The sequence below is a fragment of the Anser anser genome (genome assembly GCF_964211835.1).
Source record: "Anser anser genome assembly, contig: SUPER_W_unloc_1, whole genome shotgun sequence".
NCBI classification, from domain to species: Eukaryota; Metazoa; Chordata; class Aves; order Anseriformes; family Anatidae; genus Anser; species Anser anser.
Window position 1 is genome coordinate 8,998 of NW_028154231.1, and position 18,108 is coordinate 27,105.

Here is an 18,108-nt window from a genome sequence, read left to right on the forward strand (position 1 = left end):
CCTGGACTCCTTTGCCCTTCAGAACCTCCTCCCAAGGGACTCTGCCAACCAGTGTCCTGAACAGCTCAAAGTCAGCCCTCCGGAAGTCCAAGACAGCGGTTTTACTGGTCCCCTTCCTGACTTCACCAAGAATAGAGAACTGAACCATTTCGTGGTCACTCTGCCCAAGACAGCTCCCAACCACCACATCTCCCACCAGTCCTTCTCTGTTTGTGAACAGAAGGTCCAGCAGGGCACCTCCCCTGGTAGGCTCTCTAACCAGCTGCGTCAGGAAGCTATCTTCCATGCTCTCCAGAAACCTCCTAGACTGCTTCCTCTGGGCTGTGTTGTGCTTCCAGGATATGTCTGGGAAGTTGAAGTCCCCCACGAGAACAAGCGCTGACGATTTCGCGGCTTCTGCCAGCTGCCTGTAGAACTCCTCATCCGTCTCCTCATCCTGGTTCGGTGGTCTATAACAGACCCCCACCAGGATGCTTGCCTTGTTGGCCTTCTAGCTGATCCTAACCCATAGAGACTCAACCTTATCATTCCCAGCCTCAAGTTCCTCAACATCAAAACACTCTCTAATATAGAGAGCCACACCACCACCCCTTCTGTGCTGCCTGTCCCTTCTGAAGGGCCTATAGCCAGACATTACAGCACTCCAGTCATGAGACATCACGTTTCCGTGATGGCAACCAAGTCATAGCCTGCCTGCTGCATGATGGCTTCCAGCTCCTCTTGTTTGTTACCCATGCTGTGTGCATTAGTGTAGATGCACTTCAGCTGGGCCATTGCCTGCTTCCCCCTTTACCTTTAATTACCTTTAATCAGAACAATCCTCTTTCCCAAAAAATGTTCAGTGTGCGCATGTGCATGCACACAAAATCTTGGAAAGAGTTGACCTTGTCCATGTAAAGTATCCATGATGCTGAATGTGTTTCAAACCTCTCAGAAGACTCTGCTCCCTCTTTTCATTCATGATCCTGCAGTTGAGATCAGTGGCAACAAAATCAGGCCTCGTCAAGTTCCACCCTGAAGGCAGGCAGCAGACCTGGAGTTTACTATAGAAACAGTTTTGTAACAACAAGGGCTTGGAGCGGCCTTGCAAAAACATAAGCAACTTGGATCCAGACATCTGAATTTCTCATCTCTGCAGAGCAGGACATTCACAGCCATGCCAGCTGTTAAGTGTAAGTATTACCATGTAACAAGAGATGAACAGGTGTATGAAACAAAAAATTAAATACCTGTCTCAAGGTATCCAACACCAGGGAATTCTATTACACCAGGGAAGTCAGACAACAGTCTTAACACAGCATTACTACTGCAGTGGCTGATATTTGTCAGAACACACATTTTCAAAACAGAGCACACAGTAATTGCCGTTGACATGCACTCAGTCTATTTATCACTGCTTACCTAACAGTTTGCAGCACAACAACAGTCCACTGTATGATCCCTGTTTTAAAACCTCCTCCTTTGGCATGCTGTCTCAATTCAAATGAATTGCCAGTCCATAAACTCACTGAAGCAACAGCATCTGCAATATCGTTATTGGTGTATCAGCACTTTCACTCAGCTTCTGCTTAGATTTATATTTAAATTGCTCTAAAAATTAGTCCTAGAATAGAGCTTCTACAGAGCTGTAGGAAAAAATAAAACGATATACACACACAAGGTGTGCATGTGCAGTTACAAGTTCCCAGGTTGTTTTCATTAACTGGCAGCAGGAAAGTGCCTTTCATGGATTGCAGCTGAACTTGCTACTCTTCTCTCACCTTTCCACTTATTGCCACCTGCTTAAGCATGTAGTGAGTGTTCTTAAAATTCTGATAGCCTCCATGCAGGTTTACTTACCAGTCATCAAACATTCAAACCCAATAGTAAATTAACTAGGGCCTACATATCTTAATGCAGTGAAAGAAAAGTAATTCTTATTACTTGCAGCTTTTAATATTTCCAGGCTCTATTAATACTTCCTTATTCAAAATTCAGTTGTTTTGGAGCAGAACTTAGCAGCATTATATGCATCACTGTCTCTATATGCAATAGCTAATAATATAAAAATACAACGATACGGATCTAAACTGCATACTACATTTAATATACCTATAATGATAAACCTCTTAGTTCTGTAAAGCAGTGAAAATCCTCTCATACACCTTGCACTGCAAACATTTAAGGCTTCGCTAGAGATCAACACTGGAAAGCCATTCATATATGTATACACATGCTTAGAGTTCAGACAAAAATAAGGAAGTCATGTATTTTAGAGGATGACTTTTATTTGGAAATACTTAAGTTTGGGCTAGTATTTGTGAGAAACAAAGTTGTGTTTTTGCAGTAGAGAATTACTTTTCTGTCTTCCAAGGTAGTCATAATAAGGAGAAATGCTAAGTAGATAAGCAGACAGTAGAAGGCCTCACTGTTCCAAAGTAAGGAGAAGCTTGAGAAAAACAGGACGAGCAGTGTGAGAACAGTAAAACAAAGATCACAAGTTCTCAAAACATAAGAAAGGAGAAATTAAAGGGTTGAAAAAAAGAAAAACTGTACATACATGGTATAGAGGAGCATATATATGTATACATATATATATAGAAAGAGAAGCATATATATACACATAGAAATGATGTATTTTAAGTTTATCTTAGTAATACCTGTTCTCAATGGATTAGCGATAGGATGGAGGGAAAAAAAAAATCAGCATTTCCAATTAATCCAGAACATCTCTGGAGTTCTATCTTGAAATAATTGTTGGATTTGCACCCAGATGCCTAGAAAGACTGAAAAGGCCTTGTCCCTGACTGCTATTTCCAGCAGTAACTGTGTCTGGATTCTCTAGATTTCTAAAAATGACAGATCATACATAGTCCTGGGAAGGAATAGATTTTGAAGTTGAGCTCCCTACACATAGTCCTGGCTACAACATACTGTGTTATCAAAGGTGCCTTTTAAACAACATTGATAGAAAACTCAGGGGGCAATAGTACTGACCCTGGGTGTGGAAATATCCATGAAGTAGGGAATAATCCATACTGTACTGAATATGGTAGCCACGGGAATGCTAATATACATAATGCACACCAGATACAACATGAGAATCCTGTAACCGGATGGCCTGTCCCGAATGGCAAGGGGTGGTACTGGCTATGTGGCAATAAAGCCAGGAAGGTGTTGCCCCTAGGATGGAAGGGAGCTTGCACCCTGGGGGCAATAATTCCAAATGTAACTATTATTGAAGACCCACAAAGCCAAAGCCCCCTTGAGACCACACGCAGAATTAAGCGGACTCCAGATAATCCTCTAGTAAAATTCTCTAGCATTTCACAGTTTTGCAAGGTGGTTTTTACCTCGGTTAGGGGTGAGTGAATTAGAAAAAGCTATTGTAAATATCTCAGCTATAATTGAAGAACTAGAAAATAAGTTAGATAAGTTTGCAAAAATAGTACTCTAGAATTGAATGGTATTAGATTTATTAATAACCTCATAAGGAGGAGCGTGCACTGTAATTAATACTAGTTGCTGTATATATGTAGATCAAATGGGACAAATTTGACTGATCTCAAAAATATTTGGGAAAAAAAACAAAAACAAAAACACAACAAGATCTTACATAGAGTAGTTCAAGATGACACTTCCTGGGGATTTAGAAACTTTTGGGAGAAACTAACTTCATGGTTACCTGAATAGAATTGGCTCAAACAACTATTTGTTGGTATTGTAATAATAATGGCATTGTATATCTATCATCCCCCGTGACATCCAAAGAAGAATATTGCACCTTAATGTTGGAAAAACTCAAGAGCACGGTATGTGAAGAGGTGCAAAAACAACAATAGAAGTAAGAAAAGAAGAGGGGGGAATTGTGAGAAACTAAGTTGTGTTTTTGCAGTAGAGAACTAATTTTCTGTATTCCACGGTAGTTGTGTAGTCATAATAAGGAGAAACGCTAAGTAGATAAGCGGACAGTAGAAGGCCTCACTGTTGCAAAATAAGGTGGAAGCTTGAGAAAAACAGGATGAGCAGTGTGAGAACAGTAAAACAAAGATCACAAGTTCTCAAAACATAAGAAAGGAGAAATTAAAGGGTTGAAAAAAGAGAAAAATTGTACATATATGGTATAGAGGAGCATTGAGTAGCTTGTGAACCTATAGTACTCAGCCAATGAGGAAACAGGGGAGGTGATCAGGTGTCAGGTAATAGGGAATAAAAGGTTATGATTTGTTTACTAAAATGTGCTCCTGATTGACAGGACGCCTGCCACTGCAATTAAAATACCTTCACAGAAGATCCTGTCTGAAGAAAATTATTTGAGATTTTTCTCACATATTTTAGTCACTAATGACATGGAAATTGATTAATTGAATTAAAGTTAGGGCTTTCTGCCAAAACCACAATACAACAGGTATTGTCCATAGAGTGCTCAACTTCCATTTATTTGGAAAAATACTGACTGTATAAATGACTTATTGCAGTACTTTTAGAAACCCTATAAGGGCAGACATGCATCACTTACAGTCTTCTGAAGCAAGGCTCTTTCCTAAAGAAGTTAATTGCCAGGTAAGAGAGATCTGGGATCTGTTTCTTACAGTTTCCAACAACTAATCTTCATAGTCATTCTTTTATTCTAAAGGAAAAAAAGGTCAAAGAACAGGGATGTCAGAAAGTCTACTGTGATAATCTTACAGTCTGAGTTCATAAAGATAATTATTGTGTGTTGCTTCCTTAGAACACTGAACTTTGCTCTTCTGGTATGCTTATTAATGCACACAGTTCAAACTGATACAGCAGTTAAATCTAAGCAGAGTGTACCAATTAACACCACATGTATTCAAGTTACTTGAGCTCCAAGCAATCCCAGCCAATGCCCAGAAGTCTGTTGATCAAAACCTACCGTACAATCCAAATTTCAGTTACACCCTTTTAAAGTTTTATCTTCCAACAAATAATTTATTTTGGTAGAACAAAATTAAAAAGCCCAAGAAAAATCATCCAACAGTAATTTTATTAATGAACTATGATCAGTTCTTGCATGAGCAAAATCAGTGTTTGCAAATAACTTAGTAAGAGTATTTGCTTTCAAAACAAATCTCATATTTTCCATCCTAAAAGAACAACAGCAGAAATATTTTAAGAGCTGATTTGTCATCCAGCTTCCATTTTAACTTGCATTTTCCACTTCTCCTTTGGAGAACTGAAGATATTACCACATGCTATACAAGTTGTATTAATCCAGTTATATAAAATAACACTTTTTCGAACCACAGTTTTTTTCTTTTAAGCTCCCATTTTTCTTACTTTCAAAAGGTGGCAGGGCAGAAGGCTTTAGAGGAGTCTTGGGAAGTAATTTCTGCAATAATGGTAAAAGGCTTCTTTCCCCTCCTTCGCTTTACATCAACATACTGGAGATACTGAATATTGAGATGAGACATGCACACATTTCACATTTTGGAAATTTCTTAAATTACTATACTACGCATGCAAATTTATATTAGTTTTTGCGTTGTAATTAACACAGGTGAGTAATACTTCAAAAAAACAAGACAACTCAAATCTGCTCTGGATATATCTGTTCTAAAACAAGTTCTGCCAAAGACTATTTCCAAGGAGCGTAAACAGAAGAGCAATAATCCAGAAGGCTGGACAACAGAAACTGTATGTACTGCTTGTCACATAAAACCTAACAATTAAGAAATAGCACATTACACATCTGGAAGAAAGAAGTCAAAAAGTCATTTTTCAGCATACAACATTTCACATTAAAAAAATCTGTTTTACCTTACAGGCGGCTGACTGTGCACAAGAAATCACATCAGTATTTTTCTGGTGAACTACATCTCTACAGCCAGTCAAGCTAAGGACATTGAAGCACTGAACTGATGAAGGACTACATAAAGGAAATCATTTGCAGTCTATTTGTTACGACAGTTGAGAAGCTCTACAAAACCCAAAATCCATTAAACAAATTTTAATGTCAGTTAACACAATATATATTCCAACAGGAAAAAAAATTGCTGTCATATCAAAAGAGCTACACTTGCCAAAAGGCCTGCATTTGAGGACAAATGCTTTAGTTAAATGCAGTGAGGTGGAGGAAGCAAACAGTCATTCTGGAAGCAACTGTTTACAAGCCAGCATAGAGGGGCACGTCCATTATGTGGAAAAGATTAAGAGGCAGATCAGTAAGGAGTTCACCGTGGGTCAGTTCAACCAAACTGCTATTCAGAAGAACATCTCAACTTTTTCTGTTCTCTCCTTGTAGAGAAACAACACTCATTTGTGTTTCTGCCTTACCTGAAAACCTGTATTCATCTCCAGACCAACTTCCTATGGAACCTTATAAAACTGCTGATGAAGACAGTAAGCAAAAGCTTCTAAAAGAGTGATTGAGAAGAGGCAGCAGCAAACAACCTTGAAGATCAAGGAACGAAAGGAATGGGAAGCAAACTGTGCAGAAACACTAACAGATACTTTCAGTTGAAAGCAGTGACAGCCTATTCTTTCACCAGGATTGGAAGCCCAGGTGGACTTCTTGTTCCATATCAGAGCCCCAGGCAGTTAATTATGTGCAATGCCTGTGTCTTTTTACAAAAGCAGATGCTAAGTACCTGTTCTAAACTCTCCCACCTGGGTTTCTAAGGCAATCTATCGTAACATAGGAGCCATCCAATGCTTTCATTGGTGGGAAGAAGAATTAAGAGATAGATGTCCTGAAAGAGATTTCATGCTTTAAATATTATAATCAATATGCAAGTCACCATCATCACTTATGTTTTAACAGGTCTTGGAGCAAAACATTCAAATGCAAAAACATTCATGGGTGGTAATACCACCTCAGGAGTTAGAAAGGGTATTACTTTAAGCATACAGTGACACTGCATTGACACTGGCTTTCCACTTTGCATGGCTATTCTAGGTGTTGTGTGGTGTTTTTTTCTGCTCTCCCCACCACAGGTGACTGAAAGAGATGGCCTTTTCAGGCAAGCTATCTTACCATGACATTGCATATCCAGCTTCATATCCGGTTTACTCTAAGAGATGTAAGACATAAAAAGGTTAATTACTAAACCTGCATGCCAAGCACCTGTGAAGCTACCATGAGTGAAGGGAGCATCTGTTTCAGATTCCCCATTCAGCTTAATATGCCAGCTAAAGTGATCACTGCTGGCACACAGGGTAATAACTTCTGACATTTCCACAGAAGACAAACAAGAAGCACAAAGTCTGAGTTTACAACAGAATGATTAAAATGACAAGATTACACTTAATTCTAGAAGAAAAAGAACAAAAAGTGTCAAGGACTGATTTCTACCCCACCCCCCAATACTTACTTTCTGGTGTTGGGTTTGTAAGGAAAAAAACTAACAAAGTAACAGTAAAGTTCTAGTTGGAAAGAAAGTTATTTGATAGGTATTGGCACCATGTTTAAAGAGAAAAGCACCAACTGCTTCCATGTTTTGCAGCTCTGAATTTTTCCGGTATTTCTCTTCTATGAAGTTGGGTTAATGAGCTAAAAATAGTTTAATTTAGACATAGCTAGTTAGTATTTCCTACAAGTGGTTTAACTCTCTCTTCGTTCTAATAGTGGAGACTGATCTAAAAGTGGTATCGCTTAGCATTTGTAAAAGTCAAGTGTTCTTTGCCTCTCTCTAACCAAAGATTTTTATAAAGAAAGCCTTCGTGGAATACTGTTGGAAAGACTATAAAATATTTTCAGCAGCCTACTATTCTAATTTCAAGTCATTTCATACTCTTTGAATGTGTATGTATGGATGCTAAGCACCTATTGGTTCTGAAATGCAGAAACTACATGGCACACAAAACAGCACTGAAGTAACTAATTCATCCAGAAACTGACTTACTAGCCTAAGAGCAGCACATTCCTATTAAAAATGAATAGACTTGGTTTTAAATTGGAGTCAAAGAGTGGAAGTTACATTGCATGTTTTTCTTTCCAAATCAAATATTTAACAGAGGAAAACCACAGGTGTCACTGATAAGGAAAGATTAGTTGTAGCTTAAAACCACACACATGGATTGAAAAGTAGAGGGATTTGCTCTGCTAAGTGGCCATACAAGTGTATAATTTGGACTGATATTTGTTATCACAGAGGAACTAGAAGTCTTTCATTTGTTTCTAAGAGTCAGAATTTAATATTCTTTCTTAAAGAAACAAACTGGCCAATTTCCCGATGCGTTCAGTGCCTGGAATTAATGAAGCGTTTACAATCAAAAGCATACAATTTTTTAATCTCAGTAGGCCTAGCACTATGGCTAGGGTCAGTCAACTGAGGGGGTAGCAAGAGCATAGGAACCAATGGTAGAACTTGAGTTGGGGAAGAAACCAAAGAAGCCAAAAAAAGCACCCCCTCGGAAATGGGAGAGTAAAAATCCAAACACAGAAGCAACCTACTGGATTGTCATTCGTACAATATGATATAGAGACGAGTGATGATTGTGAGTCCTAAGCTATCTATTGTTAAATAGTTGATTACAGACAAGTGCTCTGACAATAAACAAACAATGTAGTGGGAAATGATTTTATAGGTCCTCCAACACAGCATTGTGAAGAAGAGAGGTCTTTTACTTGCAATTTTGGAAAACATCACATTAACAGTCAGAATAGCACATGTTGTTGATTCACAGTTTACTCTGTGAAGGCTCATCAGATTCAGGAGGATTGTGCTGTTCTGGCGTATATTAGACTTGAATCCTTTTCCTAGTTACTATGCACAAAACTCTGAAAGTATGTGCTGTGTACTTTATGCAACAAAAAGCATCTCTCTGATGAAAATTGGGAGGGCCTGTGTGAAATTAAAAAGGTAAGATGGATTTGAAAGATACAGGCAAAGAAAAAGCTAGACTAACAACTGAATAATTCTACTTACCTATTAATTTACAATTTAAAAACTGTTTGTTGAACAAGATATCCTTGAAAGAACATGAAGCAAGGAAGTGTACAGTACAGCAAACGGATCTGGAAGTGTCCATTCTTCCTGCTAAGGACTTACAGTAGACACTAAGATGTCTTGTTCTAGCCTAAGCAACTTGTTCAAGATTAGTTAGCTCCTTGAAGTACATGAACTTTTTTTTAAAGTCCATTTGAAAAGATATTGCATAGGAGTGGTTAATGTGTGTTTGAGGAACACACTGCTGCCTTTTATGTCATGTAAATAAACTTGCAAGAAAGTTTCTATGCCATAAATTGCAAAGATCTCAGCTTCCACAGACTCTGCAGGCTTCCATGCACTGTAAGCAATATTGTAAACAGGCATCTCCTTAGCTGCTGTCCCTCTCTAATTGGAGTCTGAATCTAACTTGGAATGACTACTGTTCTAGGAGAGTATATTAAGTGAGAACCTACCTGATGACAGACTTACTCACTTAGACTAAGAGTTAACTTCTGCTCTCTGATTTATCTTCTTGGACAAAAAGCTTTATATACAATGCAAATTACGATCCACGTAACAACAGTGTCAATACAGCCACAATGCCACATACCTATTAAAATGAGAACAAATATTGACAGTTGAATGATGGGAACAATCTTAATACTATTTCCTTCCACTTCCAAAGGATATATTTCTCTTCACCCTGCAGTATGACTGCGTTTGAGAAGACTTCTGAGAAGACCCTGTTTATTTTAAGCATTTGCCTTATGATTCTGAATCTTACTAAGAAAATACCTATAATAGAGGAAATCATGCCTCCTAACTTCAGATTCTTGAATTCCACCTTAGTTATGTGTCTAAAACAGTAACTATTTGTGTCTCTAGACATCCGGTTCTGAGATAACTTCATCAGAAATGAAGGAACAGATGAAATATGGAACTTCATAAGGATAAAAATTTTCAGGTACATGACACTGTCTTGAATCTGGATTAAGGCTAACGTGCTACTTAAAGTTAATAGTGGCTAAGCATTAAGTAATTTGCACTGAAGTGCAACTAGTAAATCAGACTTTTGTCAACAAAAAACAAGAGTACAATTACTTTCTGAGCCTTCTGGTAGGAGGCTGAACTGCTGTTTCTACAGTACAGATAGAACTGTCCCATATGTCCTTTGTATGCCATACCTTATGAGCCAAGAGCACTTGAAGATTTAATCCTTTTCCTACATCCAGAAAAGGTTAATCAAGCAGTGGTTTTTAACTTTTCACTTCCTCAAAGAACCTTATGGAAAGTTGATAATGATTCAGGATAAAAGTTCATGCTTTAATTGCTTTAATTTTCCTTGTGTCCATAAAAAAAAAAAAAAAAAAAAAAAACAATTAATAGGTCTTGCTTCTCCATCAGGATATTATCTTTTTGTTTTTTGGAAGTGATTGTAACTACAGAATTACCATCCTGAAACAAATAAAAATCAGAATGAAATTAAAGGCTTCTGGTAATAATCGCTACACTTGCAATTAATGAATATAGCTAAATTAAGAGCACACACATACAGAATAAAAGCCATTCAAAGCTGTCACTGTTCAATATTCCAGAAAAGCCAATTGTATAATTACTATCACCAATTGTATAATTACTATCAGTGAGTCATAGAGGTTGCAAAGCAAAGAAAGCCGAACTGAAGGGATGCAAGACACAGACTCCTGATGGCTCTTGAACAGGAGACCTTTATTGTCCTTTTTCACTACTATATATACTTTCCCCGTAGCCCCACGCGCTGTCCACACGCCCGAATCTGTCTTACAATTGGTTAGAGACCCTCAGACACGCGCCTCGAGCCAGCCAGCAATTGGCCACTGCCCAAAGCTCATCTTTAACACCGTAGCCAATTTACTTTATCTCGACCTTGCTCAAGTTTTTGGTTCTACCGCTGTTTTCCTCATTATCTCTAATTCAGGGACGTGTGAAACAGCACAAAGCTCCCTGCGAATTCCTTTCCCACAATTTCCCCTTTTTTATTTTCAATCAACCAAACGCTTTCTATAGATTTTTCTATCAATCACCGCAGACATTGCAATAAGCAAGGTACAATAAACAGGGTTAAAGTCACATGAAGAATTATGATTGTAAAGTAGCGTGCCTACTAGAATCTCCATCAGTCAACAAGCCACTAAGCACTAGGGATGTTGCTTCGCAGCGATGCTGCTTCTCACTCGCACAGCACAATCACACAAAGAGGCCTCTTGCACTTCTCATTCATACCACAAGAAAATATCACTTAAAATAATTTGTCCGCGGCTTCAGGAGGTCCTTGTCTACTCCCGCGGTGAGCGGCTGAGAGCGGAGACCCCTCCGAGGAAAAATGCTCGGGGTGCATCTAGGGGCGTCCGTTCCACAGTCGATCCCACAGCCGAGCAGAGTGGTTCCTGGCGCAAGGAATGATGCTATTATAGTTTTGTAGAATTACAGCAAAGAGATGCATTGCAATAAGGAGCAAGTGTGGCGTCGACCATTTGTTTCATAATTTGTTTTTTTTTGCCTGAGCAATTAAACCTTACACATGCTGTTGCTGTTACACATCCCAGGATATCTAATTCCTGTGGCTCTAGGGGCGCTTGCGGCAAGTAGACAGTCCAGTCTTTGTTATCTGCCGGGATCCCCACCAGACATGTCATGAATGGGTCGTTAGCACTAGCCAGGGACAGGCACATCGCTTCTTGTCCTCTCATGTTGGCGAGGGTGACCCAGATGTTGCGGCGTGGTTGGATGGAGACCCAGGGCTGGCAATAACCGATGACAGCGGCGATTGTGAGGAGGAGGCCAACCATGGCGTTAACCCCCTTGCTGGTACCCATCTTGGTCCGTGACCTGTGGAGGCACAAGCATACCCTCGACCCCAAGTTATTAGAGGCTGGGGTCCCTCCCAAAGACCTGTATTTAAATTTTTTACCATTACTAAGGCCTGCTCTGATTGTGGCACCTGTGACAGCATGGAATTCATGTTTTTGTAATGTTTTATTATGGGCGGTACCTCTTTGTGAGGAAAGGGTAATGATAGGTGAGTCATTACGTGAAGTGCCTTTCCCAACCTGTTCTGTGGTGTTTCCTGGGTGTCTCCCCCTTTTTGTTTATTTAGCAGTGTTTTCAAGGTGCAATGTGTGCGCTCTACAATGGCTTGACCCGTGGGGGAATGAGGAATGCCTGTGATGTGTCCCCAAGTTGATGATACCCCAAGTTTGAAAAAAGGTTTGAAGGGAGTGACTACCATAGGCGGGGCCACTGTCGGGTGTTATTTCTTTTGGGAAGCCTAGCGCCACGAAAGCAACACGGAAGTGAGCCTGGACATGGTGACTAGTTTCACCCACCGCAACTGTCACCCAAATAGCATGAGAGAAAGTGTCTACCGATACGTGAACGTATTTCAAGCGACCAAGTTCTGGAATATGCGTGATGTCAGTCTGCCATAACTGTAAGGACTGTAGACCTCTATGGTTTACCATTAAAGACGGGGTCAAAACATGTTGTTGACAGTCAGGACATGTTTGGACAATCAATTTGGCGTCAGTGATCGATATAGTGAGTTGTTTCGCCAAGACTTTGGCGGATCGATGGAAAAAGGCATGGGATAACTGTGCTTGCTCCAGCACCTTAGGCACCAGGGCAGTCAGGGTCATATTAGTTAGCTGGTCAGCGTGTGTGTTACCCTCCGCAAAAATACCAGGTAACAAGGTGTGGCTCTGCATGTGAATAATACAATATGGGTGCACTTGCTGCTCTACCAAAAATAACAGCTCTTTAAATTTTAGAAACAAGTTTTCCTTTGGGATATGTCTCAAATGTGCCCTCTCAATGCACTGAGCGACACCTACAGCATATTGCAAGTCCGATACAATATTCAAAGGTACTAGGCTTTTCTTCTTTTTTTTTCTTTTTTCTTTTTTTTTCTTTTTTATTTTTTTGTTTTCTTTTTTCTTTTTTCTCTTTTTTCTTTTTTGTCTTTTTTTTCTTTTTTTTTCCTTCTCTTTTTTCCTTTTTTTCCTTTTTTTTCTTTTATTTAACACATTTTTATTGAGAGTGCAGCACAGATACTTTCCCTGAAACAATTACTTCAAAACATTTATGAACATAAATTGTCAAAAATATGCTAACAAATTTACTTAAATACATACATTTAAAAAAATCTGAAAAACAAATATTTAACAGCCTAAGACACATTCACAATGTAATTCCTCCATCATTTATGGTTTTTATCTCTAACACAAGAGGACACAAGTCTGAAAATCTGCATATATTAAGGTATCACAGAGCATAGAAAATATATGAAAATATCTACTAGCATTTGGCACAATGCAAATATTCTACCCTGAGAGAGAAACAGTGTAATCTTTTGAGCTACACAGATTGTTATTCACGCAAATTGTGATGTTACAACGGCAACTCTTGTTTTAGTTGGAAAAACCCAAAGGTGGTGAGCAGGGGACACGGTGGTTTGTGAGAAAGCATGTTTAGGTACTTAGCCGTCTAATTTAGCTGGATAAGGAACAATGTACGTTTTCCTGTTGTTAAACATTGCCATCTGTATCGCTGGCACACAAATTATTCGTACTGGAGCAAACAATTTGTGAATAGCATATGCCAACACCAATGCGATTGTACCAGCAGCCCTTTAGATTGCAGCGATGATCCACTGAAACCAAGTTTGAAGAGAACTGCAGTCATGTCCACACCACTTGACACGGCCGGGTAGAAGATTCCTGGAGATACTAATGAAATTCCAACGTGGAATGAAACCCCTACAGCACCATATTCTTTGAAAACTTTTTCAGCTCCTGGGATTTATTGAGTTTCTTGTTTTCACTGCTGAGATGTGTGGTTGCCTTTTCAGGGGATCCACCCACATCCTTGGCCGAGCTGCCGGCGGCGGCCCGCAGCGCCAGCAGAGGGGCCGGCGGGCTGCGGGGCGGGGGGGGGGACCGGCCGGGGGCGGCGGGGGGGCAGCAGCGGCGGCGGCGGCGGCGGGCGGCGGCGAGCGGGGGGGCGGCGGCGGCGTTTGCGGCCGTGCGGGCTGTCGCGGAGCGCGGGCGGTGCGCGGCTCTGCCCGGCCACGCAGGGGGGACAGAGCGGGGGCCCGCGGGGCCGCGGGCCCGGGCGCAGCAGCAGGCGGAACATGGCAGCGCCCGGTGCGCGCGGGCGGGCGCCCAAACCGGAGAAACGCAGCAGCCGGCGGCGGGGCGGGCGGGCTGGTGCCCGGAGCTGACAGCGGGGCGGGCGGCGGCCCTGGCGGCAGTCGTACGGCACCAACAATTGACCAGTCATAACATTTTCTAACAGTGACTGAGTAAATGGTGCGTGTAATCCATATGGAGTCACAGTCTTTCTTAATTCTTTAATTAGGTCCCAGTGGAAGGCATTATATTCATTTGGACCGCTGGGAAAGCCATTCCTACCGGGTCCCCGTCCTTTAGCGCTTCCCGGCGCACTAGCTCCCATCGTTCCCGCGGGTCGAAATCTCGGGCCCCCAGGGAGGCCTTATCGGGGGTAGGCAAGGCGGGAGCCGAGGGAGTCAGCGGGGAGGGGCTCTGCGGCAGCGGTCCGCGGCCCTCTTCCTTGTCATCCCCCAGGTCTATCAAATTGCACTGCTCTGGTGACCTCGCAGGCTCTGATCTCGATTCGGCTGCTGTTATTGCCTGGGCAGCGGCATTCTGTACTTCCTTTTCTGCCTGCCACGATCTTAAAGTCTCTGTCACCAGCCGCCACGTAGTCATCGCCTCAGCAGCATTAGTATCCCCACTGGACGCTGCTTCCCATATTTTTTCCCCCGCTTGGTCCCAGGTTTTTACATCAAATACTGTGGAAGCCATTGGGAGGAACCCTTGTTTTCGCAAAAATTTCAATAATAGCTTTATCTTAAATGGATCATTTTTTACTCCCCTGTCTATTAGGAGTTGCGTTAGTAGTTTCACTATAGCCTCTTCCTCTGCCGAAAGGCTAGCTCCCATGATCAATGCCCAGCTGCTCACCTGTCCTTCAGGTGATGTCCCAGTGTTGAAGCTGCAGTCCAGCTGCAAGCTTGACTTGTTCGGCTGGGTTCTCTTCGGATGCTCATGTCGCGCTGCTCCTCCCATGTCAGGGTCACCATTTGAAGGGATGAAAGACACGGACTCCTGATAGCTCTTGAACAGGAGACCTTTATTGTCCTTTTTCACTACTACATATACTTTCCCTGTAGCCCCATGTGCTGTCCACATGCCCGAATCTGTCATACAATTGGTTAGAGACCCTCAGACACGCGCCTCGAGCCAGCCAGCAATTGGCCACTGCCCAAAGCTCATCTTTAACACCGTAGCCAATTTACTTTATCTCAACCTTGCTCAAGTTTTTGGTTCTACTGCTGTTTTCCTCATTATCTCTAACTCAGGGACGTGTGAAACAGCACAAAGCTCCCTGCGAATTCCTTTCCCACACCAAAGTATGTATCAACTATGCACTGAAGCTCCAGGATAGCATTAGGGAAGACAACAAATATCTAAAAAAGCAGCACAAGGTTAAGTTTAGTTCAAGATGACAGAAGTAGCTCACAGTTTGTTTAAGTCAGTTTGGTTAAGTAGCCTTTAACTTGCAGTCATCTCCAGACAGAAAGGAAGACAAAGTTGTCTGAAGAAGCTCTGAAGAACGCTCTAGAAAAAGAAAGCAAGAAAATCTAGAATTTAAAGTAAAAATTGAGACCTGCCGACTTTAGTGTTTAAGTTTACAGTTATAATACATATTAAAAATTGGGGTAGACAATTCATTAGCTCAGTTATTAGCTCCTTTGGAGCTGTTTTAAAATTTCTGTGGATTTACTCAAATACACAATGAATTCCTCCAAGCAAATCTCACATATGTCAGCACAGAGATGGACAAACAGCAAGAACACATTTTAATGCAACCCACATTTTTCCTGAGTAGCCCTTCTCCGGTTACTGTTTCACTTCTCTTTTAGTCTGCTCAGCAGATTGTGAAATATGTAAAAAAATGGTATTATGAAGAGTTATGCTTCCCAACACTGTACAGAATAGTTCTCAGATTCAAGTAACCACTATCAGCCTGTACATCATTTTTGAAAATACATTATGTAATAGTGTACTACACAGAAAGGGCAGAATGTTTAACAGCACAAAACATGAGGGATAGCACCTTAAGGTTGTTATCCATTAAGTTTGAGGATTCTGAGAAATTAACATTTTAAAAAGAATCCAAACAGACAAAGCCACAGCATTTAGGTAATACACTAACAATGGTACTTTCCTCTGCCTCACCACCAAAATGTAGATGCTACAACAGCTGTGTTTGCTTGCAATTGTTGAAATGGTAATCCACAAGCTACTGCTAAACTACAGTGCTCTTTTAACTTACTTGAAAAAGCACCTACCTATTTAAGCAAAATTGAAATTGATATTACATGTGAGATGACAGTAACAGTAAGGAGAAAACTACCTGAAGTTCAAAAAGTTTCCATGACCATGCACCACGTGTTTTGTTATCACCTCATGAAGATTTAATTTTTTTACCTTTTGATTATCTTTGGGTTGATTTTGGGGGATGTTGGGAGAGAAAGGAGGTGTTGTTGGATTGCTGTTTTGATTTTTAAATGCAATTTTAGCCATTAACTTGATTTTCCAAGTCTCTTGTAAGGGAAAGAACATGTTCATATATATGTATATTAAGACAGAATTTATACATTTCAGTTATTTTCCACAAATTATACTAAAACCATGCAAAAATACAATAAACACTAACAACACTTTTAAGGGATTTGTTTATTTTTTGTTTACAAACAAAGGCACTCAATATTTCTGTTTGTCTTATAAAAGCTCACAGATTTAGCATTTGTTTCCAAACGTGTTCCTATAGCAGAAAAACGTTACAGGAAAAGCAGTTATTCCCTGGTCCCAAATTTAAATACCAGTAACTGTTAAGTGACCATGTTGTTTCTTGTTTCAACTGCTTCTCTTATTTAACCAATTAGAATACCTTCTGTAACTTGCTAGTCAGTACAGCTAATCAAACTTCCTCTATCAAAATAAAGTTCAAGTCTGTTTCTGACCAACATCCGTTACGTGCAAACACTTATGAAGAAATGCAATAAAACAGGGTCCTGATATGGAAATAAAACATTTTCTTCAGATAGAAATTTCACAGACTGACCACAAAAAACAACAGATGTAGTAAGTGTGACCCTGAATCTACTGTCAATTAAATAGAATGACTGATGAGTTTAAGATACCAATAGTCAACAGATAACCACGACCTCCAAAGAGAAAGGTGGGTTTCTAAACTGCCAAGTGTTTAAAGAGTAGAGGTTAAGTATCCTTACATTTGAAGCAATCCTTTTCTTCAGTTACATATTCAACAGAATAGATTCCTAAGTAGCATGGATCAGAAATAATCAATTAATTGGCTTCATAGTTCCTGGTATTAACAAATCAACATTACAAGTATCACGTGTAATGGTGATAAAGAACAAAAATTCTAAGTGAATTGCTTCACAGAAATAATTTTCAGAATATGATGCATGTCTTTTTGCAAACTTCAGTCACATGCCAACATGGGAAGAGGGACATCACTGGATTGTAGGCACCTCTGAAAAAAAGTCTACAGTGCAGGAATGCTTAAGCATACTTTCATATCTAGTAAGATGCTTGGGGAGGTAACTAAAAATGTAACATACCTAATGTATTTGTTAAAGTATAACATCTTCAGTCGCAGAAGCCATAGTTTATTTTCAGCCACAGTCAGGTCTCACACAAGGTGTGGTCCTAGACCATTTAGGCTTTCCATCGCTTGCTTTATATATATATATACACACAGGTCATTTTAAAAAGGAATTACAGCTTAACTTCTTACTACAGAATACTTAGCTTCAACAAGGAAGTCATTATCTTTTCAAAATGATATACACCTGCATGAAAGGTGTTCTCTTTAAAGTAAGTTTCCACAAGAATAGCAAAATAAGTTCTTTACATACTTAATTCAAATAGGACAAAAAACTACCAAGGGCAAGTATAATGTAGCTCTTGTGTAATTAAGTCATTATTTGCCTTTCCAAGCATATTCAAGAACATATTCACATACAGTATAAATTGATTTTAATGAACAAACACTGGGCAAGGGTGCTGGTCAGTGCATCAGTAAGAGGAACATTACAGTGTTCTCAAATAGAATTCTGTGCAACCAGAGTTTCAAGGAATCTTTA

The 18,108-nt window shown here is 40.2% G+C and overlaps 1 long non-coding RNA gene across 2 annotated transcripts; it reads right to left on the reverse strand.

Moving 5' to 3' along the window:
* Positions 1-308: 308 nt before the first annotated feature.
* On the reverse strand, positions 309-7,725 carry LOC310888823. 2 transcript variants are annotated; one of them, XR_014576191.1, is made up of 5 exons: positions 6,277-7,725; positions 5,281-5,393; positions 4,499-4,609; positions 1,402-1,522; positions 309-965 (listed from the first exon to the last, which is right to left on the reverse strand). It is a non-coding gene; the product is annotated as an uncharacterized lncRNA (long non-coding RNA). The 2 variants fall into 2 exon arrangements; XR_014576192.1 differs by lacking the exon at positions 309-965 and having other exon boundaries at positions 1,139-1,522.
* Positions 7,726-18,108: the final 10,383 nt, after the last annotated feature.